Source organism: Orcinus orca, chromosome 2 (genome assembly GCF_937001465.1).
Source record: "Orcinus orca chromosome 2, mOrcOrc1.1, whole genome shotgun sequence".
NCBI classification, from domain to species: domain Eukaryota; kingdom Metazoa; phylum Chordata; class Mammalia; order Artiodactyla; family Delphinidae; genus Orcinus; species Orcinus orca.
Window position 1 is genome coordinate 7992352 of NC_064560.1, and position 27719 is coordinate 8020070.

General features: G+C 44.4%; 1 protein-coding gene across 8 annotated transcripts in view; it reads left to right on the forward strand.

Annotated features, from left to right (window-relative positions):
- The window catches only part of FRMD4A (FERM domain containing 4A), a 638605-nt gene that overhangs the window by 386196 nt on the left and 224690 nt on the right, over positions 1 to 27719 (forward strand). The window contains exon 1 of one of the 8 annotated variants that reach the window (XM_049705592.1): positions 22044 to 22166. The exons of 6 other annotated variants lie outside the window; for them this stretch is intronic. The gene's annotated coding sequence lies outside the window, so the exon portion shown is untranslated. Of the gene's footprint in view, positions 1 to 22043; positions 22167 to 22791; positions 22937 to 27719 lie in introns of those variants that run through there. One more of the 8 variants, XM_033403428.2, reaches the window with a different exon arrangement.

The following is a 27719-nucleotide window of genomic DNA, read 5'->3' on the forward strand; positions in this document are numbered from 1 at the left end:
AGCCTACGCTCTAGAGCCTGTGAGCCACAACTACTGAGCCCACGCACCACAACTACTGAAGCCCGCGCGCCTAGAGCCCATGCTCCGCAGCAAAAGAAGCCACTGCAATGAGAAGCCTGCACACCATAACAAAGAGTAGCCCCCGCTCGACACAACTAGAGAAAGCCCATGCACAGCAACGAAGACCCAACTCAGCCAAAAATAAAATAAATACATTTATAAAATATATATATATATATATATTAAGAAAAGCGAGTAAGAGGGGACTTCCCTGCCGGTCCAGTGGTTAAGACTTCACCTTCCATTGCACGGGGGGCGGGTTTGATCCCTGGCCAGGGGGCTAAGATCCTGCATACCTCGGGGCCAAAAAGCCAAAACATAATACAGAAGCAATATAGTAACAAATTCAATGAAGACTTTAAAAATGGTCCACATCAAAGGATCTTAAAAAAAAAATGAGTGAGAGAGGCAGAGGTTTTTAAAGAACGTCATATATTCCTATGTGTACATAGAAAAGAATGTTAGTCAATATCTAATATCATAAAAATAAATTCTACCTATATTTTTGTGTAGAAAATCCCACATATCTATAGTAATTGCAAACATTTTCAAAGCAAGTGTGGAAGAAACCAAAGAGTACAGTATCTCCCCCTCAGCATCCAACCAGATGCCACTTTGGAAATTATGAGAAACCTCCTAAATCTAAAAAGAAGCCACCAAAAGCAAGATATCTATAAATGAGCTGTAAAGTTACCAAATAGAATGGACCCTGGGGATTAGGGGGACATTTGTCATTTAAATATGTATTTGAATTTTTTTTTTACAAAGTCCATTTTGCTTTGTTTTGCAATATTCTTGATTGACATTCATGCCTCACACTTGGCATGGTTCCTTCATTACCTAGCCCAGAGCACTGCACATAGTAGACACTCAATAAACATCAGCTAAGTGAATGAATAAATAGATGAATAAACCACTTTCAAAACCTCCTTCCAAAACGGTGTTCCTAAATCGATGAGTTTGTGACTGCTTATTCACAGTCTTAGAGCTGGGGGCTAGGAGGGGATCACTGAGACTAGAAATATCATTTGACATTTATTCATTCAACAAGAATTTACTGAGCCTAGTGGGTGTCAGGTACTGTTCAAGGCTCTGAGATACAACACAGAACAAAATGGATGAAAACCATGCCATCATGGAAATCATCAAAGATGGGGAAACAGACAATGGACAAGTCATCAAACATATGTTAGGAAGTGATAAGCACAAAGGAGAAAAACAGATCAGTAATGGGGGGGAGAACGCGTTGTGGGCAATTTTAGATCAAGGATCTCCTTTTTAAATTATTTTTTAAAGTTTTATTAGAGTAGAGTTGATTTACAGTGTTGTGTTAGGTTCCGGTGTACAGCAAAGTGAATCAGTTATACATATATGTATGTACGTCTATTCTTTTTCAGATTCTTTTCCCAATAGGCCATTACAGAGAATTGAGTAGAGTTCCCTGTGCTGTACAGTAGGTCCTTATTAGTTATCTATTTTATACAGAGTAGCGTGTATATGTCAGTCCCAATCTCCCAACTTATCCCCCTGCCCTTACCCCTGGTAACCGTCAAGTCTGCTTTCTACATCTGTGACTCTGTTTTGTAAATTTTTAATAGCAGATGAGGTGAATTCTCCCCACTGGAAAGTCTGTGGACGAAAGTAACAGCAACCACTTTCCGTAGAGAGTGCTTTAGGGTTTACTGTGCTCTCTCCCATGTTTTTCTTGATTTATCCCCCATTTTATTGATGATAAAACTGAGGGTCAGAAGCTGATGAAACAGTGAGCAGTGGCGCCTGGTGCTGGCCCGGATCTCCTGTCCCCTCTGCCTGGTGATACGCAGTGTCCGTCTGTGTTGCTCCTGCCGACAGGGGAATTAAGGAAGACGGTGATGCTGTGTCTGTGTTCTGCTCGGAGTTGCTGACTCATGAAGTTTGATATTTACATAAGTTTGATATTTACAGTTTCTGGGTTTGGGGTTTCTTTTCTTCCCTAAGGGGATTAAAAGTACAGTGCATGCTTATTATTTTTTAAAAAAATCTGCACAGTATTAAGATACAAAAAAAGAGGGGAATTGGGTAAAATTGAAGGATTTCCCAACAATCTGGACATAACCCTCCTCATCCATCCTGTACTTATAAATCTTTTTTGTTTGTTTGTTTGCTTTTGCGGTGCGCGGGCCTCTCACTGTTGTGGCCTCTCCCGTTGCGGAGCACAGGCTCCGGACGCGCAGGCCCAGCGGCCATGGCTCACGGGCCCAGCCGCTCCGCGGCATGTGGGATCTTCCCGGACCGGGGCACGAACCCGTGTCCCCTGCATCGGCAGGCGGACTCTCAGCCACTGCGCCACCAGGGAAGCCCTGGACTTATAAATCTTGAATTATGCCCTAGCTAGGAGCTGCCACACTGGTGCTGCACACATTTGTCATCTGGGCCATCGCCTGACTTGTTATTCATCAAACTCAAGCCACTTCTTGGTGATGAGAGTCTTTATCAGATAGTATGACTTATCCCTGCTATACTGAATTTTTACAAATTTCATTTATAATTTCAGTTAAGTTTTGAGAGCCAAAACTTCAGTAGACCCTCAGAGATGATTCTTTTCCCATTTAGAATTATCCAAGTATAAAATCTCAAAGCAAATTTGTCATACACAGAGCTTTCATTTTAAATGTGCTCAACCCCTATTTAGGTAAAATCCTAAGATCGTGGCCTGTTTTTTGGAAAATGAGTAGAATGTTTTTCTTCATCCCCTAAAAACAAGTGAATGAATAAAAAAGCAGTAATCAACAAACGTTTACTGAAAACCTGGCATCATTTTAGTAAGGTGCTGACTCGTAACTAGAGAAAAATATAGATGTGAGAAGCAGATGGAGAGGTTTCAATTCCAGTTCCACTTCTCACTGACTAACCTTGGGCAAGTTAGCCTCTGAGCCTCAGGTTCTTCTTCTGTAAAGTGGGCATAACACCTGCTCTGAAATGTCACAATAGGGACTAAGTGAAATACAGACTGTTATGTGTCTGGCACATAAGTAGAGAGTCAATAAATGGCATGATAGTGGGGCTACTGAGTGCCAATTATACACCTGTTGGCCTTCCCTCTAGGGCAATGAAGACCTTGACTTGGGCTACGAACCCCCAAAGCCAGAGGGGGTAGACAGGGCTGAAACCCAAGAGCAGCCAAAGGAGTCAGAGGAGCAGTGAGGTCCAGGAGCTGGACGAAGGCAGCCCCAAGAAGTGAGGAACAATCCAGAAAACCCAAGAGAGGAGGCAGAAAGCCAAACCAGAGCAAAGAGTCTACAGCAGGGACCAGGCAGATTGGAGTGTGTGGTTCAGATGACAGAGCTGAGAGGGGTTCCCTGAAATTGTCCACAGGGGAGAGGGGATAAGATGAAACCTTCTAGAGGATTCCAAGCCAAGCCAGGTCAGGCAGCCATGGAGGATGAGGGGCTCAACAAATGAAAAGCAGGCTTCTATCTTGGAGAGATTTTGCATTTCTAATTGACCTGCAGTCAGCACCATTCCAGATAGCGTTTACTTCTCAAAGTCAAGGCTTCAGGGGTGCTTAAATTCAGACAATGTTACATTTGTTCTCTAAATACAAATTACTAGTGTTGGGAAGCCACAGTGCCTGAGCCAACCAGTCAACTGGAACTCTTTGTTGGTGGTACTTGCTCCCCAACTCTGAGAGTCAGGAGAACCTCAGGGTCGGGAGTCCATCTGCCCACCCTGGGAGGGGTTCCCACCCCTGCAGGATCGCAGGTGGTGCCCGGCCTCTGCAGGGACACTCCTGGTGACGGGACACCCACCCACTGTATCACAGGGAAGCCACCCCATTGGTTAGCACATCTGAATTACACAGTCACGGTAAAGCCTGCACTCTTAAAGCCCCCTCCACCCCGGCAGGGGTCCTAGTGTCTTGCACCAGCACTTAACACACTGAATCTCCCCAAGATCAACTCTCCAGGTAGCTGGCTCCCACCTTCCCTCCACCAGAGCTGTTCTTTCAGGGACTAAACACCACTGTTCCCTTCAGTCACTGAAGTTGGCCCTGAAAGTTCCCCATCCTTAATTACACTCATCTTGACAGAGTTAAATTTGCAAGCATTCATCTTAAAATGTAGCCCATGAAATTACACACAGTAATTCTCATATGTTCTGAATTGGTCCTGTGAACGCCCTTGTCAAGAACACTGTGATTTATTTTGTCTACTAATATTGCACTAGATTTCGAGCCCACCCCATGACACTCCAGGTTCCTAATTAAGCATGTTGTCAATAAAATTAGGATTTTAAAAATATTAATTGCTGTTTTTCATCCTAAGTTTATGCAGCTAGTTTGGTTAAACCCACGATTCCCGCTGTTAATTCCATCATTCTCTCTTCTCAGACCTTTTTGAATCTTGCTTTTTATCTCTCTTTTTTAAGTGTTTGTCATTTTGAAAATTTGATAAGAATTCTTCATAATTTCAGCCAAGGGATTACTAAAAATAGTTATCGGTACATAACCAGGAACAAGGCTCTCTGCTACACAACCAGAGACGAATGAAACTCTTATTAGACTACAACTATTACTCTTCTTAATAATATTGAATGCCATTGATTATTGATATTAATCAACAATATTAATTGGGCATACTGTTGATAATGGTATTACTGTCAGTACTTATTACAGGCATATTGAATACAGTTACTTAGTATCTACTATATGATTTCATTAATTGACATTCTTTGTGTATGGTTATTTTATAAGCTATGAACCTACCCATGGTAAGGATATACCCCTATATGTTTTGTTTTGTTTTCATTTTTATTTTATTTTGCTTTCAATTTTTATTTTATATTGGGTCATAATTGGTTAACAATGTTGTTAGTTTCAGGTATACAGCAAGGTGATTGAGTTATACACATATACATATATGTATTCTTGTTCAAATTCCTTTCCCATTTAGGTTATTACAGAATATTGAGCAGAGTTCCCTCTGCTGTACAGTAGGTCCTTGCTGGGTATCTGTTTTAAATATAGCAGTGTGTACTTGTCAATCCCAAACTCCCAATCTATCCCTCCCCCCAGTATACCCCTATTTGAATGTTTCCAGACCTCACGTTACAATTCTAGAATTCAAGTACATACGAGAAACTTTGTAAAACGTTCCACTGAAACTAAAGTATACTCTGCTGATCAGCCCTAGCGAAACGGAAACGAGGCTAGGGCTTAGCGCCAGCTCCTGACGCCCTTACAAATGGAGGTGTCCACTGGCGCCTTCCCCTTTTTGGGCACAGCAAGGGCCGCAGCTGAGTCACTCGATAGGTCCTGCATCTTGTCCATGGCCGTCCCCTTCCCAGGATGCAAAGATGCCCCAAGGCGGTGGAGAGGTGTTGGGTCTACAGCCTCATCTCCCTTCAGACTTCTTCACCCGCTCGTGACAGTCGCCTTTTGGAGGCTCTGCCCGCTCTCCCTGCAATCGGCTTCCACAGCATCTACCTCCCTCCCCGGCCACGGACCGTTCGCATCTTACAGACTTTGGACTTATTTACTTATCCGTTTGTTGCCTGGCTCTCCTGCAGGAATGCCAGCTTCATGAGTGCGGGGACAGGGACTCTGGGGGTGGGGGTGGGGGGTCTCTTTTGTTCACTAACTATATCCTTAGGACTAAAAATAGCACCTGGCCTGTTGTAGGATCTCAACAAATGTTTGTTAGATGAATGAATGGGGATCATGTCCTGGAGAGGATTTATCTAGAGCTCTACTTAAATGTCTCCTGAATTCTTGTTATGATTATAGGGTCCTCCAGCACCAAGGACCCTAACAGCAGAGAAGAGCAAAGACATGTTGCAGAGCCTGGGCACAGTGGCCCTAATGAAAGCAGAATGCTCATGATCCCCGTACCACATGGTTCACCCATTACAGTGTACGATTCAGTGATTTTCAACAAATTCACAGAGTAATGCAACCACCCGGACAATGAGTTTTAGAACATTTTCCTCATTCCCCGAAAGAAATCCTGCACCCCTTAACCATCACCCCCCCACACACGCCACAACTGTCCCACCCCCTCAACCCTAGGCAACCACTAATTTACTTTCTCTATAGATAGACTTGTCTATTTCAGGTAGTTCATGTCAGTGGAATCAGACGCTGCATGGTCTTTTGTAACTGACCTCTTTCACTTAGCACAGTGGGTTCAAGGTTTATCCGTGTTGTAACTTGTTTCAGGACGTAACTCCTTTTGGTAGCTGACTAATACTCCATTGTATGGGTACACCACACTCTGTTTATCCATTCATCAGTTGATGGACACTTTGGTTGTTTCTACTTTTGCCTCTTATGCCTAACGTTGCTATGAAAATTCATGTACAAGTTTTTCTGATGTACGTTTTCATTTCTCTTGGGTATATTCCTAAAATTTTGAGGAACTTCTCTTTTCCAAAACAGCGGCACCATTTTGCATTCCCACCAGCAGTGTGTGAGGGTTCCAGTTTCTCCCCCCAACCTCACCAACACCTGTTTCGGTAGGCTGCCTCTTCTTAGTCTCGTTGTTTATCATACATTCCTTGTCAATTTTGCATTATTTTTATAACATCAAAGGTTCCTTTGTTGAATGTCAGTTCGTTACTATGAGGAAAAATAAAGCGAAACCCCAAAGTGAAAGGATTTGGATTTTGCTATTCATTTTGGAAAACGGAGCTGCGTTCAAGAAAACTGAAGAAAGCTAAAAATGTCTGTTTCCGTGTCCAGAGAGTTTCTCTTCTCTGTTTTGGTGCTTCAGTATTTTGAGGACTCAGACATCCATAAATATGTCGGTAGGAAGAGCCACATTTCTCTCCCTGCTTTCATGCTCCACCAGCATAATCGCTAGAGGTTCCCAGGGATGCGACCAAACTGTGGAGCATTTTTAGACTTCTGCAGATGGAAATGTCAGAAATGCTTCCTCTTGCATATGGTGAACGGGGAGGGTCTCTGGTCCGTTAGCCAATCTCTTTTCAATCCTCAGGGACCTCAGACTTTCAGTGAAGTAAGATGACTGAGGGTGCTTTTCTTTAGGGGTTTTCATAATATGAACGAACTTAGAGTTACATAAGACTGTTGCCCATCAACTCCTTGCATTCATTTCCGGAACCTTCTTTTTATGGAAGTGCTCATCCATTTTCAGAAAAAATATTCATAGCTTTGCTTACCACTGTTTAACTGTGAAAGGTCAGCCTTGAAAAAAACGTTGTGAGCTATTCTTCAACATTAGTAACTTTGTTTGGATTTTTAAATTTTTGAAAAAATTTTAAATTTTTTATACAATTTTTAAAGGTTACGCTCCATTTACAGTTATTACAAAATATTGGCTATATTCCCCGTGTTGTACAATACATCCTTGAGCCCATCTTACACCCAGTAGTCCGTGCCTCCAACTTTCCCCACCCTCATATTGCCCCCTCCACCACTGGTAACCACTAGTTTGTTCTCTGTATCTGTGAGTCTGCTTCTTTTTTGTTATATTCACTAGTTTGTTGTAGTTTTAGATTCCACAAATAGGTGATATCATGCAGTATTTGTCTTTCTCTGTCTAACTTATTTTACTTAGCATGATGCCCTTCAAGTCCATCCATGTTGCTGCAAATGGCAAAATTTCGTCCTTTTTTATGACTGAGTACCACATCTTCTGTATCCATTCATCTGTTGATTGACACTTAGGTTGCTTCTGTATCTTGGCAACAGTAAGTAATGCTGCTATGAATATTGGGGTACATGTATCTTTTCAAATGAGTGGTTTTTTTTTTTGGCGGACATACACTCAAACGAGGAATTGCTGGGTCATACGATAGTTCTATTGTTCGTTTTTTGAGACACCTCCATACTGTTTTCCACAGTGGCTGCACCAACTCACATTCCCACCAGCGATGTATAAGGATTCCCTTTAAAGGTTGTAGTCGCGGGGGGTGGGGGGTATTTGTTTGTTTGTCTGTTTTTATTTGCTTTCCATGAAGAAAACTAACAATTCATCTCTGAGTTTGAAAATTCCAGCTGGCCGTTTCCTCTGGCTGAGGGAAAAGATATGCTTAGAATGCTATTTTTCAAAAAGTCCAATTTCAGAGGCACTTTTCTTACAATTTCCTTAAAATGACAAGTTTTCAAACTACTAGATTTTTGCCTTGAAACTCCCAGAGGCTTAAGAGTCGAGTGTTCCTGGTGAATGCCGCAGTGACTGCTGGTGCAGACGCAGGGCAGCATGGTGTGACGCAGCTGTGTGTCCGTCACAGACGGGTACCAAGCTGGGTACGTGATCGTTTACTGGTTCCAGCAGCTGTTATGCTTAATGCAACATTCACAGATCTTGTTGAAAAAAAATTATGTTATTTGGCCATCAAGCCCTTTGCAAATTAAGATATATTTACCCATTTCATCAGCATAAATATAGCAAAAGGAAAGAAACTGAAGAAATTAACAGCTCTGCTTTCTGTAGGGTGAGGAACCAAGTGAGCCTGTGCATCAGTAACCATTGCTGTGTCACAAATCATTGCAAAATGTAGCGGCTTCAAACAACCTGCCTTTAGTCAGCCTGTGATCGTGTACGTCAGCAGTCTGGGCTGGGCTCAGCAGGGCAGTTCTTCCGGTCTTCCTCATGCACCTGTGCTCGGTGGCCCAGTCAAGCAGGCAGCTTCGCCGATCTCAGCTGAGCTCTCTCACCTCTTTAGGAGTTCATCTGGGCCAACTCAGCTGACTCAGCTTTGATCCACTAGGTCTCATGTCTTCCAGGCTTGTCCCTAGGACAGGAAGGCAGTGTTCCCAGAGATCAAGTACAAGCACGAAAGACCTTTTGAGGGCTAATTTCTGAACAGGCACATTGTTGCTTCTGCATTTTACTGGCCAAGGCCAGTCAGAAGCACAGTCCAAATTCAAGAGGAGGGAAAACAGACTTCACCTCTACACATCCCTTCACAATCATTATAAGGAGCCTAGATTCAGGGAGGGATTGTGGCCATTTTTGCAAAAGATCACAACCTATTTTATGACTGTTCAAGAATGTATTAAGAGCACATTAAAATGTGCCATTTCGTTATATTCTTTGATCACACAGCCTTTTCTTTTTTCTTTTGGGCCATGCTGTGTGGCTTGCGAGATATGAGTTCCCCGAGCAGGGACTGAACCTGGTCCCTGGCAGTGAAAGCACCAAGTCCTAACCACTGGACCACCAGGGAACTCCCAACACACAGCTTTTAAAACTTATAACTTAAGTTCTTCTTTTGGACATTAAAGAGATTGACCATATCTGTAACAAAGGACTGTGTCACATTTCCTCTTTTGATATGGGTTTCAAGTTTCTGAAAATTCTGAATCTGATCCCAAAGAACATTCCATGCAATTTTTGTGGAGGTTTTCATTTTATGGCTCTCAGATAAGACTTCCTCCTTTTTAGTTGAAAAAATAATAAGGTGGCTTTTCTTCAAAATGTGTATAATGACCTTTTCGGTGTCACTGAAACAGTAATGGGTTGGAGCAATGTTTGTTTGTTTTCTTACACAAGAGGTACGGTGGCTTAGGAATGCATCTGTAGTAATTAACTCATATTTTAAATAAGCACTGAAAAACATCTGGAACCTTTTCGATTAACAGTTACTGTTTTTTATGAATTCATTGATTGTAATTCACTAGTGAGTATCATATGTTTTCATGCTGGTTTCAACTATTGCTACAAAAATTTTAAATTAGTGTATTTCTAAAGGGAGGGAAAGAAAGAAGAAAGGAAGGAAGGAAAGAAAGAAAGAAAGAGGGAAAGAGGGAGGGAGGGAAAGAAAGAAGAAAGGAAGGAAGGAAGGAAAGAGAAAGAGGGAGAGAGGGAGGGAGGGAGGGAAAGAAAGAAGGAAGGAAGGAAGAGAAGATAGTGGGGAAATGGGGACTTCTACACATCGCTGATGGGAATGGAAATTAGTTCAACCACTTTGAATAGCAATGACAAATAGCTAGTAAAGATAGACATCCTACAAAAAACAATTCCATTTCCAAGTGTTTATCTTACTGAAATTCTCAGACATATACTCAGGAGACGTACACAAAGATAGTCTCTGCATTATTTCATTCAGCAAATATTTATTGAACACATACTATGCCTCACATACTATTTCAGGTATTATGGATATAGCAGGGGACACAACAAACAAAAATCTTGCCTTCAAAGAGCTTAGGAAGGATGACAGAAAATAAGCAAAATAAATTAGGAAAATATATGGCAGGTGAATTCGTGATAAGTGTTATGAGGGGAAATAAAACAGAGAAAAAGAATAGGAAGTGTTGGGAAGGGGTTAAAAACTTGAAGAGGATGACAGGAATGGCCTCATTGAGCACATGACAATTGGGGTTGCTAGTTTAGCAAATAAAAATACAAGACACCCCCCTAAATTTGAATTTCAGATCATCAGTGAATTTTCTAAGTATAAGCCTATCCCATACAGTATTTGGGACATGCTTACACTACACGTTTATTCATCGTTTATCTGAAATTCAGATTTAACTGAACATCCTACATTTTATCTGGCCATCCTAGTGACAATTGAGTAAAAACCTGAAGGAATAAGGAAGCAAATTAAGTAGACATTATAAGAATGTTCTTGAATGAAGGAATAACTGAGAAGTAAGCATGGCAGGCAGGGGAAAGAGTAAGAGCAAAGGCCCTGTGGCCAACTGTATTTGTGAAAACTTAGAAGTCACTAATCCCTCAGTAGGAGAAAGATAAATGACCTGTGGGCTATTTGCACAGTGGTTTCAAATGGATGGACGAGGTCTAAATGTGTCAACACGGACAAGTCTCAAAAACATTCTATTGAATGAAAAATGAATTGTGAAAAGATAGACCTGTTCTGGTGCATTTGTGTAAGGTTTAAAAGCACACATAATAGTATATATTTACAGTACGTATATGTGTGCATATATAATAGTATATGCTTATGGCTATGTTTGTATGTAGTCAAAGGATAAAACAAACATGGGAATATGGGAATGATATTCAGAAACTTTAGAAGAGTCTCAGCCTCTGGGGAGGGAAGGAGAAAGGACGAGAGCTCGCGCTCTCTCTCTCTCTCTCTCCCCCCCCCTTTCTGTCTCTTGTCTCTCTGTCTCTGTTTCTCTCTCTCAATAAAAACAGTCTACCATTTGCAACATCATGGATGGACCTTGAGGACATTATGGTCAGTGAGATAAGTCAGACAGAGAAAGACAAATACTATATAATATCCCTTATACGTGGAATCTAAAAGAGCTGATAGGAATAGAAACAGAGAGTAGAATAGTGGTTACCAGGGACTGGGGGATGGGAGAATTGGGGAGATTTGTTTTAAGGGTACGGACTCACAACTAGAGTATGAATTAGTCCCGGAGAGCTAATGCATGGCATAGTGATTACAGCCAACAACACTGTACTCTAAACTTCAAAGTTGCTAAGAGACTAGATCTTAGTTATTCTCAGCACAAAAAAGAAATAATTATGTGATGTGATAGCAGTGTTACAGCAGGAGCCAAACTGTAAAGTATATATGTACCAAATCAGCACCTTGTGTTCTGTAAACACACACAATGTCATATGTCAATTATATCTCAATTAAAATAAAGTCTAGAGCAAATAAGGCAAAATGTTCAGTCTTAATGGTATTCAGCAGTCTATTTTCTGTACTTTTCTAAATGCTTAGGTTTCATTTTTTAAAATATTTTTTAAAGAGGCCCATCAAAATTTAACAAGAAAAGAATTTTAGGTACTTTTGTATTATGAGGGACTCACTACAGTGGTAAGGAACTTAGGAGTGTGTGCATATCTGGTCTTGTGACTGCCCTGCATACATACTGGGAGGGGACAGTATTGGTGAGCAGTGCTCAGGAAAGGCTACCTGTTTTAATTCTGAACGTCCCACAAATTCACAGGGAGCCCTTGGGCAGGCCACGAACTCCTTATTGCCCATTTCCGCATCTGTCCAGCAGAGGCGCCTCAGAGCGCTTCTATGAACAATGCTTACGGACACAGCTGGACAGGCACTGTAAGTGTCCGAGGAATGAAGGGTTAGGGCATTTAGTTTTGTCTAATCTGCGATCCACCTTGGTTTTCCCATTGAACTGGAGATTGAACAGACTTTAAAAAGTCAGGCTCATTTTCTAGTTCTCTCCAATGTGCCCTCAGTGGCTGAATGAAGTTGTAGGCGTCCTAAATGGACCTGAATCCCCTTTTAAGTTAATTGCAGATGATCAGGGTGAACGCTCCCTACAAGGACAGGGCACGCGGGACACTCAGAAGAAAGGGATGGAATTCAGGACACTATTCTTTAGGATCAGGGTATTTCCTATGATTTATTTACAGGAATTACGTCACCTGGCATCTCATTAAAGCTCACAACACTTAGGTACAGGGCTTAAACCAAATATCAACATCTAACACAGCAGCCAAGGGGGTATTGTACGTGGACAAAAGCTGCCAGATTTCATGCCCTTAGTTGACACAGGTAATGCAAATAAGAATACTAATAGCATGTGTTTTATTAAGCATGTGTTCTGTGCCCAAAACTATCCGTTTTGCAATGCGATCCTCATAGCAACCCTCAGGAAACCGAGGCTGAAAGAAGTGTAGAACCCTTTAGCCTAAGATTGCTAGTATGACTAGTACAACAACTAGTAAGTGGCTGACCTGTGGTTCAAACCCAGGAAGTCCAGTGCCATAGCCTGCACTCCTAACCACTTTGCTGTGTCTCTCAGTGTCTTGGGTCAGGAAAGTGCATCCTAATACTGGTTTCAGCCTGCTGTGTAGACAGATAAGGAAGGTCCTGCCTGAAGACTTCGGTTGACCTGTTCAAAGCTGTACAGGGACGAGGAACAGAATCAGAGGCGCTAACAGAGAAAGCAGAGAGCAGAGAGCATCTGCCAGATAACTGTTGGCAAAAGTACACACCAGGGGTTATGCCGGGGTTAGCCAGCTCGGGGCAGCGCCGAGTCAGCTACGTCCTGTCACTGGACTTGCCGGTGGGGACTACCTCCTGGTGTCTGCAGAGCGCTGCTTGGGTGGGGATGATTTTGATGACCAGAGGCAGCTCGGGGCAGGGATCGGCAAACCCGTCACCTAGATCCTATCATCTTTGGTGTTCCCTGCTTTCCATCCCTTCCGGGAGCTCCCTTGCCATCCATCCACTCCACCAGAAACCAATCCTGAGACTTCTCGCTGTGAGCCCTTGGTTGACCAACTTCTGCTTTTGCTCAAAATTAAGCCTCGCATTTTGGAGGCTTAAAAAAAAAAACTACATTAAAACCCTTTGTTGGAATGCTTTCCACTTTCCACAGAACAGAAACTAAAATAACCTGTTACACAATTAGTCAAAAATACAGTCCTCTAGTTTTGGAGGAATTGAATACAGACTCGGATTCAAATCTGCCTCTTTCTGGGTATGGACTTTCGGCAAGTTACTTAATGTTTCTGAGTCTCAATTTCTGGATCTATAAATAGAAATTAATAATACCTACTTGCAGCGTTGCTGCAGGAATTAAACATGATTCACGTCATGTGCCTGGTGCCACTCAATAAATACTAGCCATTATCATCATCATCCTATCCCAGTTTAGGTTAGAACCCATTTCCAAGGGAATTTTCTTTGCAAATAGCACAGAAGTCATCCTCTGAAGATTCTAAAGATACTTTCCTTTCTCTCCGCTGTATCCCCTCTTCTACTGAGGACTCAAGATCAAAACAGTCCTCAAGCATCCTCACCTCTGCTTAGGATCAGCTATTCAGGTAGTGTTTATTTGCTATATTTTGCACTTTTGAGACAGTGAAAAAGAGGGTGAAATCCAAGAAAAGACCTGTGAAGATCTTCCCAAGACCCCATTAGAGAAGAATATAAAATATGAATAGAAGAATATATACCAAGAAAGAACCTTATGTTTCTGAAAGCCAACACCAAAACGATTTAGAGTTTACTAGGTAGAGACTGAGGGGAGAGATGGAAAAACATCCATTTCAAGATAGAAATTACAGCTGCGGGATTATTAAGTGTCTTTATCAGGCCTCCACAAACGCCTTTAGAAATCTGCAGAACGCACTGCAGAAGGTTCCACACCACTGGCGGTGCACGCACCACGCGACTCGCCCCGGCTCAGTTATGAGCGACAGAGCTCATTGATAGTTTCAGATTGACTATAATTTAGGCCGCCTTTATTAAAACAATTATACGGAATTGCATATAAACACCGGTCAAATGCTGTTTCCTACCATCCCAGACGCTTCTCCTGTTTTTTATTAGCTGAATGGATTTCACTCTAAAAATTTATTGGGTAGTGATCATAACGCTTGGCCAAGAGAAAGTGATAAAGCAGCATTAAATATACTGTGTGCAGATGAACAAACTTCGAGGACTTCGAATAAAATCAAAGCAAAAACAAAGCACCACCACGATTCCTGCCTTGGAGGAAATTGAGTGAGGCATATAGACAAATGCAGAAATGGTTACAGTAAAGTGCTACAAATGGGTAGAGAGATGCATGGGCTATTTCAGAGCAGGAGAGGGTTGTAACCAGGTTGTAGGCAACAGGGGGACGGGGACCACGTCAGAGTCTGTTCCCTGCCATGTCTCAGCCCCAACCAGTGCCTACTGGAGAATATCCAAGGATTTTTGGCTTTATCCCGGGTAGAAGAGGAGATTTTTTTTTTTGTCAGAATGGAACAACATGGTCATATTCATTTTTGATATGGAGGCAACCAGTTATGAAGGGTTTCCATCAGAATTAAATTCTTAAAACCACAATTCCACAGGCAAGACTGTTTATTCCTTCATTTAATTCATCCTTCAATGAATACTCATTGAACGTCTAATATGTGCCAGGGACTATTCTAGGCTCAAGAGAGTCAGCAAAAAAGAAAACAGACATAAATCCCTGCTCTCCTGGGCGAGACAGGTAATGAACAAAACATACAAACAAATAAGTTGTATAGTCTGTTAGAAGGTGATAAGGGAAACGGAGAAAAATAAACCAGAGAAGGGATGAGGGTGAGGGGCAGAAGCAGGAGGGCAAGTGGGAGGAGTTGCTTTTTTAAGAAAGATGGTCATAGGGCTTCCCTGGTGGTGCAGTGGTTGAGAGTCCGCCTGCCGATGCAGGGGACACGGGTTCGTGCCCCGGTCCGGGAAGATCCCACATGCCGCAGAGCGGCTGCGCCCGTGAGCCATGGCCGCTGAGCCTGCGCGTCCGGAGCCTCTGCTCCGCAATGGGAGAGGCCACAACAGTGAGAGGCCCGTGTACTGCAAAAAAAAAAAAAGAAAAAATGGTCATAGATCACAGTGAATTTGGCATTTGAAGAATTGAGTGACAGCTATGAAAAAGAAACAAAACTTGCTACCATTTCTTGCTACTGGAAAAAAAAAGGTGGTCAGAAAGGATCTCTCTAAGAAGGTGATATTTGAGCAGGGACCTGAAAAAAGTTTGGGCTTGATTGGGCTGATAGCTGGAGAGGTGCATTCCAGGCACAGGGAGGTGCAAAGGTCCTGGGCTAGAGAGAGTCTGATGAGTCTGGACAACGGCAGGGAGGCCAGGGTGCCAGGAACAGAGCGAAGACCTCTGGCAGAATAGAGATGCTCGGAGACCGGCAGCATCAGCATCCCAGGAACTTATTAGAAATTCAGATTCTTGCACCGCAGCCCAGACTTATGAATCAGAAACTCGGGGGGGCCTGGGGGAGGTGAGACCCATTGATCTGTTTTTGTTTGTTTGTTTGTTTTTTTGCGGTACGCGGGCCTCTCGCTGTTGTGGCCTCTCCCGTTGCGGAGCACAGGCTCCGGACGCGCAGGCTCAGCGGCCATGGCTCACGCGCGCAGCCGCTCCGCGGCATGTGGGATCTTCCCGGACCGGGGCACAAACCCACGTCCCCTGCATCGGCAGGCGGACTCTCAACCACTGCGCCACCAGGGAAGCCCCATTTTGACAAGGCTTCCAGGTGATTCCGATGCTGGCTTAAGTCTGCCTGAGAGCTAGGTCCTGAGCCCTCTTTTCCCCCGACAGTATCTTTCCTGGACAACCTCGTCAATTTCCATAGGTTTAAGTGCCCTCTATGTACAGGCGTCGCCAACCTTTTTCTTTTCCACCCAGCTATCTCTTTCTGAGTTCTAATCTTGCATATCCAATCCGTATCTCAGCAAACAGCCTAACCAACTGCCTATTTGAGTCAGAACCTTAGAAACTTGCTTCACTGAACCCACCTTATTTATAAGGTGAGTTATAGCAGATTCTTTGCCATTATGATTTGGGGTGGGTTGATCTTTATTTGGTGGCAGGAAAAATGTCATCACATCACAAGTCATCACTCGATGACAGTTTTCAGCCCCATCTCAACTCCAGGAAACTGACTTGCCTTTTCTCCCTGGGGTACAGGTGCCTCTGTTCTCTTAAATCCTGGGGGCCTTCCTCCTAAACTGGCTCATGGTTCCAATACATTCTTATTGCTTGCTTGAGAGATTGAGTAATTGATGTCACCTGCACAGAAGCCTTCTCTCTATTATAAGTTCCAACCGAAAAAGGAATGCTTGCTGAAACTTTTTTTCTATTCAATTTCACAAATATTTCTGTTTTAACTCCCTTTCCTAACAAGGTGATGGGCCCACGAATAAACAATGAGTATTGAGTCCCAGCTGATAGGCACTGTGTTAGGTAATAAGGGATGCAGTACCTCCAAATACTGGACCAATGGACGGTGAGTTGAGTGAGGGTTAATAATCTCAACTCGGAACTCAGACCGCCCAAGTTTGATAACTGGCTGTTGCCTACTTTTCATCTGTAGGACCTGAGGTGGGTTATAAACCCTCTCCCTGACGTATTCCCTTCCTTCCAAATGGGGCTAATAATAGCACCAACCTCCCAGGGCTGTTGAGAAGATTAAATGAGTTATTGCATATAAAGTGCACAAGCAGTATCTGGCAGCTGGTAGGTGCCAAGTAAGTCTTAACTACGGTTAATATATATTTCAAGGCAAATAAACAGAAAGGGTTTGGTGAAAGTGTTAACCTGTGTCCTTGAGTGTACTTCTAACGTACACCGATTTTATAGTATGGTACTCACCATAATACAGCTGCTCCCAGGGGCTCCAAATGACATTAATTAGCTTGTGATGTTTTGATTGATTCTTGTTTGTGTTTCACAATTACTTACTTGCCCTGGGTTTTTACTGCCCTGAGTTGAGACAGTCTAAATCAGGATTCCCAACCAGGAAAAAATAATAAGCAACAATTTCACGTAATGAGAACATAACAAGATTATAAAACATAGCTATTAAAAAATGACATTGCTATTTAAAAAAATAACGAACTAAAAGACAGTTATTAGATGGTTTCTTCGTATACCCCAGGGACCGCGGTCTTAAGTGCTTGCTCTCTGGCCAGGAGAGGAGATGGAATTCTTTCTTTTTGATTGAAGTGGCTCAGGATTGGCCTTTAATTGACCTGGGAGTGAGGAGAGAAAAGGATTGGGTATAAAAATATAATAGGGTTCACTTAAAACCAGTCAAGGACTTTAACCTGCCCCAAAGGAGTCTTACTCTATCCTCAACATCTGGTGAAAGTAGAAGGAAAAGATGACAGTATTATTTTCCGGAAACATATGAACGGAATGTAAATCAATGTCTGTTTGGTGCGGCTTAGAAACGAATGTAACAGTACAACATACTATCACCTCCTATAGATGCTACCCAACTCCAACTGTGGCTCAATCCGTAATTAATAGTATATATAAAGTAAGTGCGTGGCCATGCTCACTATGATTGCCAATATATTTCATTTGTATTAGTATGAGGTAGTCAAGCTTGCGAGATAAGAGCTCAGGTCACAAAAGGATGACTCTGGGTTCAAATCTGATGAACAGAGTCCCCTCAGTTCGTTACTTCACCTTTTTAGACCCCAGGTTCCTCCTCCATAGAAGAGAGAGAAAAAATAACTTCCACCTCATAGGAATCTTGTGATGATCAATGAATGTTTTGGAAAGTTCTTAGCACTGTGTCTGGCACAGAATATGTACTCGTAATAATGTTAGTTATCAACTGTCATCAGTTGTGTGGTTTTAAAAATATTTAATATGTGTTGAATCCATGATCTTCATAAGGCTAGAGAGAGAGAGATGATTCTCAGGCCAGTTTGAAAGGTGAAGAAACGGGCACCAAAAAATGAAGAGACTTGTTCAAGGTCACACTGCGCCTTCAGAGCAGGATTCCAGGGCTGTCCCATGTTATTGGTTCTTAGCAAAGGATTGTGTAGCCCAGACTCAGATCCAGCCCACGCTGGGGTCTGTCCTCAGCGGGGCAGATCCACAAAGGAATGAGTGGGTCATCCTTCTCCAGCAGCAGTGGTTCTCTGGCTAAGACCCAAGCTGAGGCATCTTCTCCTAAGTGCTCCGTGTACTGCCCCGAGCTTGTTAGGAAAGCTGTGACTGCAGACCCCAGAGTTAAGAACCAGATACTTTCTATCAGTGAAGTGGGTCTAATTTTTGCTCTGCAACTTTGGGTGTAAAACAGTCACATTAGTTTACTCCTCTAAACCCAGTTCAATCTATGTCCTCACTCACCAAGGTGGCAGAAATTCACTCATTCTTTCCTCTCCACCAACTCACATTCTATCAATACGTCATGACAGGAAAAGGGTCTCTTGTCATTGATCCAGCATAGATGCCACTGAGATGCTCACGTACCCAAGAACTTGAGGTCCATTTTAAAGCCAAAGACGCCATCCCTCCTGGCAGAACCCCAAGATCCTTTGCTGTGCCTAAGACACACCTCTTGGCGTTTGGTACCTTCCTCCATTGTCCTCAGGCTGCCCCGGCAGATGACCGGCGCCCTCTTGAGGCGCTCTGTAGACATGGAGGATGGGTCTCTCCAATTGCAGGTGGCCCCCCTTTCCTTCCTCCGGGGGTGCTACTGCCTCTCTCCATGCTTTTCTCCATTCCCCATTTTTCAAGCTTCAGAGCACCTCTCCTCTCTTGGAGACTTTAGCTCCTTTCAGTACAAAGCTCCCTAACTCTTTGTGAGAACCCGAGGTAATCAGGTCTCAAAGTCCTGCTTGCCCTCTGGAAGAACCAAAGGAAAAGTATGTCTCCTTCTTTCTGAATCTTCTCCAGCAGTAAAAGCAAAACACAAAGGCATATGTCCAGAAACCAGCCTTCCACGTTTCTTTTTTCAGTTAGATTTTTCAAAAAGCATCACACTCGAGCTGAAAATGGAAACATGCTCTATTCTTTCATCACAACTACATGCTAGGGCTGACCGATGGTCCAACACTTTGCAAAGAGCCTTTGATTCTTTATGTCTTTGCAAGAAACTGCCTGAATTGTCAGTGGTAGAATTGGCCTCTTCGGAAAACAGACCATTACAGAATTCTGACTGGCAAAGCTTGTCATCCATGAACTCCAAGGATCACTGCTGGTGAAACAGAGAATATATTTCCTTCATATTTTCATTAACTTCCAGATGATTTAAGTTTGAATTTTTATCTCATTCATCAAGCTTTACCATGGCCTATTTCTCTCAGTACTTAAATTCTTCAAATGTAGTTTTTCTTCCCTAAATTTGTATCCATTCTCAGTTTGGGCTCCAAACACAAAAGGCTTAGGGGGTAAAGAGAGCCTGTGTCGGGGACTAGCCCAGGCCATGGGGACAGAGTGACAATAAAACACATAAAGGCCCTCACATGTATACGCTTATATTGCCAGGTCCTGTTCTAAGTTTTTCACATATATTGATTCATTTAATCCTTATAACAACGCTATGAGGTAGGTAGTATTACGATCCCCATTTCATAGGTGAGAAAACTGAGGCGCAGAGAGGTTAAGATACTTGCCCAAGGTTGTACAGTGAGGAGGTGGCTGAGGCAAGAGCCAGGCTCTGGAAGTCTGACATCAGTCTGTGACTTTCACACGCAGCTGTGAATACCGATCATAGTTAAGAAGGAAATAAACAGGCTAATGATACAAAGAGCAGCTGGGGAGGTCACTTCCCACGTGCTGATCAGGGAAGGTTACTTAGGAGGCAGGGTTTGAGCTGAAACCTGAAGGATGGCAAGGAGCCAGCTATACAAAGAGTGGGCGGGGCGAGGGCGGGCGGTGAGCATTCCAGGCAGGAGAAACAAGACACGCAAAAGCCAAGGGAAGGAAAGAGTCATTCATGGGCAGAGAAGTGGCCTGGTGGCAAAGCATAGAGAGGGACTCGGAGAATAACACGTGATGACGATGGGGAGGGTGCTTCAGGAGCAGTGAGAAGCCCGGATAGTTGTAAGCAGAGATGTGACATGATTCGAGTGGCTTCTGCAGTCATGGGCTGCTGGGGGACAAGGGGACCAGTGAGAACCAGGAACACAGGGGACCTGGAATAGGGTTATGGAGCTGAAGGGACTGGTGGCCGCAGACAAGGCTGGATGGATAAGGAGGACCTGATGCTCGGGACATCCCAGCCATCTAAAGAAGCGAGGACTTTATGCCTAAGAGCCAGGGAAACCTTGAATGGGTTTAAGCAAAGAAATCCTATGATCAGGTGTGAGTTTCAGGAGAGTGACTCCAGGTGGTGTGGTGAATGCATTTGAGAGACAAGACTGGGGTCCAGTCAGGAGGTTGCTAGAGACATGGCGGTGAAAGGTGATGTACACTGACCGAGGCTAGGAACAGGGCCTACTCATGCAACAAAGATTAAGCAATGGGCACCAGGCACTGTCGGAACAAGTCAGACAAGGGGCTGCTCCCAAGGAACTTTCCAGATCTATTTATGAGGATAGGCTTGGTGATAATTTGACAGTGAGGAATGAGTCAAAGGAAGGAGATGAAAGATCTCTCTATCCCGGTGGGGAGAGGAAGGATGCCGTTTCGTAAGACAGGGAACCTGGAAAGGGGCTTTACCAGTTGGTCAGCTTGATTCAGGACATATTGAGAATTCCAGCGGCCAAGGTGGAAAGGCAGGAGGTGGATGTAGATGGAATCCAAAGACTATTCTAAGGATGCAAACTATCGGAAGAGAAAGGTTTGAACATTTCCTCGATCACTACCTGTTGGGTGTTGCAGTCAAAACAAAGCAGCACTGGAAATAATCTGCTTCCAAAGAAATAATAATCCCTGTAAAGGCCTCAGAACGCGAGGAGATGGGCTTCAATTGCAACATGAAAGAACCGGGCTTGGCATGAGAACAATCCTCAAGGACTTCAAAAATACAGAAACCTCCCATTCAGCTTCCCATTCCTCAGATTCAGATAATCAAGTCCCCCAGCCAGGAGCATGTGATCACCACCGTCTGAAATAAGGTGGGTAGTCCTCACAGGCGTTCATCTTTTCCTCCAACACTGACTTGGAGGAAAAGTTAGATGTTTCCCTTCTGTGGATTGTGAGGCCTCTTGAACTGTCAAAAATGTTCACCAGAGATCATCAGAGAACACACAGGCTGTGTCTGGAAAGATCAGTTGGAAGACAGGATGTGTGAGATTTCTTTTTATTATAAAGTTTGTAAGTTTTCACTCCTGCCAATGTCCTGGAAATAATGGTATCAGTATACCTGGGTCTCCTTCAAACTACGGTAAAAGGGGAAACAGTCCCTCCCTTGAAGGATGGATGGATGGATGGACGGATGGGTGGATGGACGGATGGATGGGTGGATGGACGGGTGGATGGGTGGATGGACGGGTGGATGGATATTGGCGATTCAAGTGACGAGTGAGTTCTAGGGAAAGATTTTACCTCTGAGACAAGCTGGCTTTTCCACCTTCGCTAAGCGGCTGCTCCCGCCTGCTTCTCCCTTTATTTCATCACCCGTGTTTTGACAATTCATGAAAAAGGAGGAAAAAGAAGTGTCTAAGGCAAATTGAGCTCCTGAAGTAATAAACATTTAGACATACAATGTGAATTGAGTTATTGTTCTCCTCGGGATAGTCTCCCAGTGTGTTTCTCTTTTTTGGAAAGAGAACGTGTCAGGCCGTCTTCCTCCCCCAGGCTCTGGAAATGGGAGTCTCCCCTCCGCAGTAATTGTTGCGAATCCTGACAATAGCCCCACGACTGGGTTATCTCACAGGAACTTCCATTTCCAAAGAGTTGAGGGGAGATTAATGCAAGAAAACTGGACTAGATCGAGGGATAAGAGCTGCACCTTCCGCCAAGTTCAGCCAAGGTAGCCTCTTCCTCCGGCTCCCAGGGTGGGAGAGGGCCTCCCGCGGCGGGTTTCGGTGGGTTTGTCGGGGACGGCGCCGGGTGCGCGGGCGGTCCTCGGGCTCCGACTCCCCGCTCCTCTCGCGCACGCCTCTGGCTCCGCGCAGCCTCTGCGGCTCGGCGGCTGATTCGGGACCTAACTTGGTCCAGATTGCGTGTGCGGCGGAGCGGGAACCGGGGGCTCGCGGGCTGCGCAGGGGCCGGGCCGGGCCGGCGCGTTCATTGTTGTCCGGGGGCTAGGCCGGCTCTCGGGGGTGCCCCGTGGCGCGCGCGGGTGGCGGCGGCGCGCTCGGCCGCGCGGGACTCGCCGGAGCCGGCCTAGCCCCCGGCCGCCGGCGGCCCCGAGCGCGCTCGCCGTGCCCGGGGGCGCCGCGCGGGGCCGACCGCGATGCGGAGGGCCGGGCGCGGCGGCACGGTGTTCGGCGCGCGCGGGCGAGGGGCGGGCCGGCGGCGGTGCGCCCTGGCGCGCGGCCAGGCTCGGCGTGAGCGGCGCGAGCGGGCGATGGGCTGACTGGGGACCCGCAGGGGCGGTGGGGCGGCGGCGGCGGGGGCGCGCGGGGACCGGCGGGGCGGCTGCGGGCGCCGCGCGGCGGAGGCGGAGGCGCCGGGCGCGGATGCCGCCGGCTAGGCCCCGGGCCTGCGCACCCGGGGCGCATGGGACGCCCGTTTCGGTGGATCCGCCGCTGCAAACCTGAAGTTCCTCGGCTCTCTGGGAAGCACCACGAATAAAAGGTAATGTGTCTTTGTTTCCCAGCCGCGACTGCGGGCAGGCGGTGGATTCTGCAGCACTTCTGGGTCCGTTTCTGGGCCGGTGAGAGGGACATGACACTTCTGCTTTACTGAGGACGTAGAGCATTTAATGCCGCAGATGTGACATTGTTCCAGTGCACACCCCACGTGCGGCACAGACTCTACTCCCTCGTGCTACCCCCTCTCCCCACACCCACTTTCTTTGGCATCTCGACCTCACACTGGCTAGGTCTACCCGGGGAGAAAGGAAAGGACCTTGCTGCGGGCAGACCCGGGCGTGATTTTGTTCTTTTTTTTCTAACCGTTTTTCTGGAAGTGACAGGGAAGTCCTGTTCTTTGGGTGGGTTCAGGAGGCAGGCTGCAGATCGCCGGCTGCCTAGGACTGCTAAAATGGATTGCTCTTTCACACTCCAAATGGCTGCAGCAAGTTTAATGCAGGGAGACCGCGGGAGGAGGAGAGGAGGGAACCCCCTTCAGGACGAACCCCCCAAACGCAGGGTTTCTGTCTTGCAGGCAACTGCCCAAACGTGGGCGCATATTGCGTTTAGAAAAGATGAACCGGTCCTGTACTTTGAAAGCCGTCTGGGCTGCCCGTGTGTAGTCGGGAACTCGGTGCCTTTCTCCAGTACCTCGTTAGGAGAGTAACTGCTCAGTAGATTCAAGCAAATTCTGCGAAATTTCCAAGGGATGGCTGTTCTAATAATAGGTCTGGCGGTGGCTTCTTAATAGACACACTCATTCTGAATGGTGCAGCCATGCCAGTCCCCCCGGAAGCTCTGCTTGCTGAGAAGGGCGATCCCCAGACCTCACCGTGGATGGAGGAGGCTTTCTCCCCTATGAATGGAACATCCCAGTAGACGTTGTTACCGCTGTTCTGGCTTCTCTCAGTTTGAATCCTCACAGCCTCTGATGAAAGGGATTTTCAGAACACCTAAGCCAACCACGTTTCTAAATCCGAGCTCTTCGGTGGGGATGGATTATTCAGTGTTGGAGTAGCCCCAGCTGTATTGAGACACCTGGTCAGGCTGATTTGATCTGCATTTACCTGAGTGGGTTGTCAACAGCTTCTCACATACCCCTAGCACCTCGGCACTGTAAGTCTGGTCCTTTTCTGAAAGCATGACTGTGATGTTCGGGAAAGCACCAGTCCAAGAGCCAGGGGCAGACTTATGACTTCATCCAGGGAAGCCACCGCTGACCCTGGGGGAAGCGTCTCAGGAGTTGGATGCAAAATCTGTTCCTTACACTTAGTAGAACTTAGCTCTGTGTGCCATTTTTCCAATGTGCAACAAAGTGGGAGGTTGATGGGGGGTGGGGGGGGGATGGGAGGACACCTTTCATTGTTTTGTTTCTGGTTTTTAAATTGCTTCAAGTTCATTCCTAGCGTTTGGCCCCCTTTTGGAGTCTGACTTGGACATGGTGGGAAGACGAAACCTTCAGATCAGCAGAAATCTGATTTTGATTCTCAACGTGTTCATCTCTTGCAACCCAGAGGGTTAGAGGATGAGCCTCTTCTGTTGGCTGAGGGGTCCCTTCTGCTGTGAATGAAATCTGGGTTTATTTAAGGTACACCAGGAATGGGAGGGTCCCGCAGCAGATAGACTTGAATCTCTTTGGTCCCAGAGGTTAAATAGCTGCAGTGAATTTGATTGGAAGCAATATTTGGACTTGCTTTGAAATCAACACTATATTGTCCTGCTAGTGAATACAGTGTTGCCTCCAAATAACTTGGAAAAAAGTGATGCTTGATGTGAACTGTGCGGGTAGCAGTAACCTTTTAGAAAAAGCAACAACAACAACATTAAACTCTTCTTGTGTTAAAAGGGAATAGTGTTAGTTGAAATGAGGATCAGAAAATCCCTCCACCCACTTAAAAATTTTTTTTTCTTGAAATATAGTTGATTTACAATGTCATGTTAGTTTCAGTCATGTTAGTGTACAGAAAAGTGATTAATACATATGTGTGTATACATATATATATTCATTTTTAGATTCTTTTCCATTATAGGTTATTACAAGATATTGAATATAGTTGCCTGTGCTATACAGTAGGTCTGTGATGATTATCTATTTCATACGTAGTAGTGTGTATCTGTTAACCCCAAACTCCTAATTTATTCCTTCCCCGCCTTTCCCCTTTGGTAACCATAAGTTTGTTTTCTCTGTTTGTGAGTCTGTTTCTGTTTTGTAAATAAGTTCACTTGTATCTTTTTTTTTTTTTAGATTCTGCATATAAGTGATATCATATGATATTTGTTTTCCTCTGTCTGACTTACTTCACTTAGTATGATAATCTCCAGGTCCATCCATGTGGCTGCAGATGGCATTATTTCATTCTTTTTAATAGCTGAGTAATATTCCATTGTATATATGTACCACATCTTCTTTGTCCATTCATCTGTCAATGGACATTTAGGTTGCTTCCATGTCCTGGCTATTGTAAACAGCGCTGTAATGAACACTGGGGTGCATGTATCCTTTCGAACCATGTTTTTCTCCAGATAGATGCCCAGGAGGGGGATTGCTGGGTCATATGGCAGCTCTATTTTTAGTTTTTTAAGGAACCTCCATACTGTTCTCTATAGTGGCTGCACCAGTTTACGTTCCCACGAACAGTGCAGGAGGGTTCCTTTTCTCCACACCCTCTCCAGCATTTGTTATTTGTAGACTCTGACGATGGCCATTCTGACCGGTGTGAGGTGATACCTCATTGTAGTTTTGATTTGCATTTCTTTAATAATTAGCGTTGTGGAGCATCTTTTCATGTGCCTGTTGGCCATCTGTATGTCTTCTTTGGAGAAATGTCTATTTAGATCTTCTGCCCATTTTTTGATTCCTCCACCCACTTTTATTCTGACCAAGTGTGATCTGCCACTGTTGTTGGTAATATTCTTTCTGGCACTTGAACTAATTTTATTAATGAGACTTGTTATTTATGGCGCAGGGCCTCTTTGTAATTTGTAGACATTGTTGCCAAGTCCCCTGACAGCCTAGCAGGTGGTAAGTACTATTAGCATTATCTTGTCATGGGAGAAACCGAAACCCCTTGAGGTTCAGTGAGTCACTGACTTCATAATCCATGAGATCTGCCTCCCAGATGTGGGTGGTGCTCAGCCTTATTGTAATGGCCCAGTTACAGTCTGAGGTCAAAGAATAAACCGAGAATGAGTCCTTGGGACTTCCCTGGCCGTCCAGTGGTTAAGACTTCCTGCTTCACTGCCCCGGGGGCACGGGTTCGATCCCTGGTTGGGGCGCTAAGATCCTGCATGCTACACGGCGCGGCAAAAAAAAAAACAAAAAGAATGAATCCTTGCTTGTGTTCTGGAACTTGGCAAAAGGCTCTGTGGACTAGTGAGAATGCCAGAGTTGTAAAAGAAAGGGGTCCTTGAGTCAGCCTCGATGAGCTGATGAGAAAGTGTGATCGATTTGTGATGGGAGAGGCAGTGATGAGATGAAAGGTCCAGGAAATTGAGGGGACCTGTCAGGGTACCTTTATATTGAGTAAATGTGGGGTTGAGTGTGACTGCCTCCAAAGAAGATCATTACTGACTTTACTGCATAAATATACCACTCGTGCTCACGTTATTAATGCTAGTGTGTGTGTATCAGTAAAAGACCTAGAGTTTTATTCGTTTGTCGTATACTTATCAGTTATAAGGGTTGCATTTAGCCTGACACACTGAATGACTGAAAATACGATGGGGCACATTCAGAGTTCAAGCTTTGTTCTGAGAAATTTTTGCATATGTCAGTACTTTTTTTAAAAAAAAGGAACAGTGTAGCTTCTGGAGAATTTCCATTTAAACTAGGTAAAGTGAGAAAGACATGCTAACAGTTAAAATAGGTTTTGAAGTTAGTTTAAACCACATTCTACACAGTATCAGAAAGTATAAGTCTAGATTCACCTATGGCTTTCATTCCTGTCTTTTATTTATTTATTTATTTATTTATCTTATTTATTTTTGGATATCAGCTGATGTGTCAGTAACCTTTGTGGCAGAAATTCTCTATTTGGGTTTATTCATTGTGAAAATTTCCAGCATCTCTATTAGAAAGGATCTCTGAGACCTCATGGGGAGAGAAGCCATGCGATAAAGATCTTCGATCTAAATTTCAAAAACTACATTCCTCTTGAGCTCCCCGGACACTGGTTATCTGTTCTCTCCATCTCGTCCATTTCTGATTCTTTGACGTCCATTGCTCTCTGAATAGGTAGTTAAAGGAACAAAAGTAGATATTGGATGTCTCCTAAAAGGTAGGAGTTGATGGGAGAAAAGGAACTGAAAGGATCATTCCATCAGTTATGTAAGATGCATAGATACTTGAACTTTTCCTACCATAAGCAAAATCGAAGACTTAAAGAATCTGGGAAAAAGTGGCCACTAAAAGACGAACCTGTTGGGGAAGGATGAGATTTGAGTATTTTATCTTATGCTGTTTATTCTAGCCGTAATCAGACTGAAGTGTATTGGCCGTATTTTCCATTTTTGTTTTTGCTTTTTCCAGGACATTTAATCTCAAGAGCTGGTACAATAGCTCTTGGAACTCTGGGCTCCAGGGTCACCACTGCACACAAAGCCTGCTGGTTTTGCTACTCTCTTTTGCAAGTTTTCCGAATCAGCATAAATCCAGCTTATCAGAAATTCTCTCCACAGCACTTTCCTTTTGGTTCCCTAAATCCATCAGCTGCCACTCTTTCCCCTATCCTGTGGGATCAGCATGTCTCTCTCTTATAAGGAATAATTTAGACACACCCTTACTTTCG